This window comes from Mastomys coucha, unplaced genomic scaffold (genome assembly GCF_008632895.1).
Source record: "Mastomys coucha isolate ucsf_1 unplaced genomic scaffold, UCSF_Mcou_1 pScaffold22, whole genome shotgun sequence".
NCBI lineage: Eukaryota > Metazoa > Chordata > Mammalia > Rodentia > Muridae > Mastomys > Mastomys coucha.
In genome coordinates this window covers 103,371,396-103,376,152 of record NW_022196905.1, presented here as the reverse complement: position 1 = coordinate 103,376,152, position 4,757 = coordinate 103,371,396, and the positions used below count along the sequence as shown (strand labels likewise).

General features: G+C 46.0%; 1 pseudogene; it reads right to left on the bottom strand.

Annotated features, from left to right (window-relative positions):
- Window positions 1–2,175: 2,175 nt before the first annotated feature.
- On the bottom strand, window positions 2,176–2,491 carry LOC116070840 (annotated as a pseudogene).
- Window positions 2,492–4,757: the final 2,266 nt, after the last annotated feature.

The window sequence follows — 4,757 nt, the reverse complement described above, 5'->3', positions numbered from 1 at the left end:
GGGAGTGGAGACAGCAAGGACAAGTAGTTGCTTACAATTCTCCTGGTCTTCTATATATAAGAAAGCCTTGTCCAAGGGAAATTGCAGCAGAAAAGTCCTGAGAGAGGAGAACCTTTCTTTGACGTTTCCCTTAATCTTTAAAAAAGGCTTACTTGTATGTATGCATATGTAGTGTATACCACATACATGTCTTCAGGGTCCAAGAGAGAACCCCTGGAACTGGAGTCACAGGCAGCTATGACTTGGGTGCTGGGAACCGAACTCCAGTCTTCTGGAAGAGCAAAAATCTCAGAGGGATTTCTCTAGCTCCTTTCCTCTTAATTTACAGCAACTGACAGCCCAGGGAGGTAGAAGCTCTGACCCAGCACCATCCCTGAGGAGTGTGGAGTCAGTCCGTGCAGACAAGTCATACTAGTCAGGAAAGCTTTGCTATCTGCTGTTAACAAGCAGCCTCTGTCTAGCTAGCCACTTGTAGCAAATGTGACTCCTCACACTCCATGTCTTCTATGGTCACCAGGACTCTGAGCCACATTATCTTTGTGCCTGGAACCAAGCCATTGCCAGTCTCTCGTCAGAGGGAAGCAAAGACATGCTGAGGAGTTCTCAGCCCCGGGGCCTGGTTGGTGGCTTAGATACCATCAACTCTTTTCTCACCACCCACAAGTAGCTCTTAGCCAGATCTCTTGCCCCAGGGAGGGACAGCCAGTGTTAGTGAAAGCTCTCCCCCACACAGCTGAGAGCACACACAGCAACAGAGAAACAGAAGCCTCAGCCACAGTTTCTATTACAGCTGTGCACTAGAGAAAGAGCTAGAATCTTATTGTTTTAGGCATTTGAGCCACAAGAGACTTGAGGATCTCAGTGGTTTACTGCTCTGGGTTTTTACCTGCCAGCAGCTAGCTGGTAGTTATTGTAATGTTCAGCTTCCAGCAGCAGTGGTTATAAACATCAGCCACAGGCAGTGTCTGCTAGAACTTCAGCTCCTGAATAAGTTTGGAAATCAGGACCTTCCGTTCCTAAATTTACTAGCTAATGACACAACTTTTGGGCCTAGAGTCTAGGCACTCTTAGCCTTTAAGGGTTGGCAGCTTCCTGGAACTTTTGTAAATACCAGTTTCTCATCTCCAAAACTACACAGTTTTTTTTTTTTTTTCTGTCTCCAACACCTCTGCCCTTGTCATTTCTGATTGAACTCTCAGAAATCAGACTGCCACCAAGTGCTGTGATTAAACTCATGTGCTGGGCATAGTGATGCATGTCTTTAATCCCAGCATGGGAAGTAAAGGCATGAATATTTCTGTGAATTAAGGCTAGCACAGTCTATGTAGTGGCAAGGTCCAGGACAGCCAGGTCTATGTAGAGAAACCCTATCTCAATAAAACAAGACAAACAAAATGTGTCACCATTGTACCTGGTCCACTAGGTCCAACTGTTGTAGTATTAGGGATCACATCTAGGGCTTTGTACATGCCAGCCAAGCACTCTATTGACTGACCTAGATTCCTAGCTCCCAGTTTTCTTACTGTTCCTCACATGCAAAGTATTAAATTGTGTGTGTGTTTGTTTGTTTGTTGGTGAAGAATATGATTTCTTCTGGCTCCTGGCCACTTTAGTGTTATGCCATGTTGTAGTGTCTGACCCTCTTAGAAGGCTACCTCCCTGGGAGTAGTGGAACAGTGCTCACCACATTGATTCCCTAAAGCTCCCAGCTCCAGAGTCCCCAGATTCATTCTAGCCACTGTCTCATTACTATTTCCTGGCCTTCCCTTCCCTCCATGAAGCTCTGAAGTGTCCAAAGCCTCAAAAGTATAGCTATAAGACATCAAGTCCTTCGGACTGGTGCTGGATATTGCAACATCCAGCCAACTATAGACCAGAGGGGCCTGGGAGTGGATGAGCGGCAGCCATCCTTCACTGGGGAAGGAGAGGAGCTTGAAACAGAGTTTTTCTCTCTTGCCTAGGCTGGTCTCAAACTCTCAATCTTGAGTCATCGCCCTAAGTTCTGGGAGTTCTGTATGAGCCGCCATGTCAGGCTTATCCTTACAGAATCTTTTTTATTTTTATTTAATTCTTTTGTTCCCCCGACAGCTAGCATTTTATTTAGGTAGCAGTCCTGTTACACATGGTCCGAGAACATTAGAATAAGAACTCAAATCAGAAGTAAAAGATTGGTCTTCAAACATCATAGCCAACAATGCCACATTTGCCCATGATCTCTCTGATATAAAACCACAGCCACACCCCAGTGGCCACCAAACCATTCAGCACAGCTTTCTTAACTGTAAGCTGTTTGAAGCTACCAGTTTTAGCACTTTGAATTTTTTTTTTCTTTCACGCTCTGAATAGCTGTAGGGATTTCACCAGGGATTGGGGGAACCAGCTCAACCTTGGTGTAGTGCCAAAATGTGGCCAATTGAGGCTTTGAATAAGTCATGGCAGCGGCCACCATCAACAGCACCTTCTCCTCAAAGTAATGGATGAACTTGGCCATGGTTGAGGGTGGAAGGTAAGTCTCCCCGAACCACTGGCTGAATTTTATTTAATTTTTTTTGTTTGTTTTTTTGTTGTTGTTATTGTTTGTTTTTTGAGAGACAGGGTTTCTCTGTGTAGCCCTGGCTGTCCTGGAACTCACTCTGTAGACCAGGCTGGCCTTGAACTCATAAATCCGCCTGCCTCTGCCTCCCAAGTTCTAGGATTAAAGGCATGCACCACCACTGCCCAGCTTGCTTTTCAAAGACAATATCTTCCTATGCAGAAGAGGGTGGCCTCAAATCCACCCCTGACCCTCAGTCTCCCAAGAGTTAGGATTAAAAGTGTGTACTGGTTAACACACACTAACTGAGTCTAGGGTGACCACTCACTACCTGGACCCAGGTGGCAGCCCAGACTCCCTTCCTCATGCACAGCTGCGTAGAGAGTCACCCAGAACTATGGTAGATAGATAAATAAATAAATAAATAAATAAATAAATAAATAAAAAAAAATAAAATAAAAACCACACACACACAACACAGGACATAAATAGAGTGTTCATTTCTCACAATTCCAGGGGCCCAAGTTCAAGACCCAAGTGTCTATCTTAGTCCCTAGGGCCACTCTCTTTCCTTGCAGATAGCATCGCCCCATATCCTTATATGACCATCCATCCCCTTGCGGGTACCTCCCTTCCTATAAAGTCACCAGCCCCACAGAATTAGTGTCACTCTAGGGACCTTCATTATCCTGCCACCTCTTTAAATATATTCCTATTCAGGCAACTCTGTGGTCAGTGCTCAGGCCTGACATCTGACCTCCCACCTGAGAAGTGTCACCATCACCAGCCCTACACCTGCTCCCATCACAGAGAAAGCTGGGATTCAGCTCTCATGAGGAAGGTGCTAGCATCTCCCATGATTGCAAGGACAGAGACTTGCCTGGTGTCTGGCACCTGGGTAGCCCCAGCTCCTTACCTCAAGTTCAAGTTCTTCCCAGCACTTGGGAAGCACAGGCTTCTCTAAGACTTGGATAGCTCTGATGCTTCCTGGATACTCTTCTTCCCAGGTCTCGCCTAAAACTTTCTGCTATCAAGGTCTCTGTTCATGGTCATCTGAATTATGGCCTCCAGAGAACATCCGTACCCCACCCTGGGAACCTTGATGGAAACCTCCTCATAGCAGAAGAGACTACAATATATGTGGGTCCTCAAGCTGAAACTACCACAAGGTCCTTCCATGTGGGCCTGGGAGACAGAGGCATGAGAGTAAGTAGACCCTGAGCCATACTAACCCCGAAGATGCACACAAGAGGAGTGTGTACCTCTTGAAGCCAGAGAGGAGGGCAGACCCAAGTCTTAAAACCTCTGACCTGGCACTGTAAGAGTTGGTTTATGCTGACTCTACTCTGGGTGGTTTATGAGAAGTGTGTTTGTATCTATCATGTCCTCAGAGGCCTTCCTGCTCTCAAGCATGTCTTCCAGCCATGAGCCATTTATTCCCACATTCCTGAGTTTCTGATGTCCAGTATCTTCACTGTACTATGACCCCTTGTTCTCATGGACCAAGGACCCACTACACACCAGTGACTCTCTGGGCAGCAATGATCTTGCAGGGAAGAAGATGAAAAGCCATCAAAGCTTACCTAAAGTAACCCTGGAGGTACTCAAGGCCATCGGAACACCTCCCTCTGCCAACTGATGATGAGTAAACTTGTACCTTATTCACCACTCGCCAATGAGGAGACATTCTAGTAGGGTTGATGCTGATACTGCTACGGATCAAGACAATATGGCCAGGCAGTGGTGGGGGCATCCCAGCACTTGGGAAGCAAAGGCAGGTGGATTTTTGAGTTCGAAGCCAGCACAGTCTACAGAGTGAGTTCCAGAACGGCCAGGGCTATACAAAGAAACCCTGTCTCAGAAACAACAACAAAACGAAGATATGATGATCTGTGTCCACAAATATATGTACTTCTCAATTTATGACTGGAGTGGAACAAGGACCTCCAGATTCCCTCTTTTTATTTTTCAATACTTTTATAAGTGTTTTGCCTGCATGAATATCTGTATACCATGTGCACACGTGGAGTCTGAGGAAGCCAGAAGAGGGCCGACTTCTTCAAGATCCTGTGACATTGACCCCTGAGCAAGCCAATCTGTCTCTAGAGTCTCATCTACTGCTTCTTCTGTTTTTTGTTTTTGTTTTTGGAGACATTGTTTCTCTGTGTAACCTTGAGTATCCTATAATTCACAGAGATCCACCTGCCTCTGCCTCTTGAGTGCT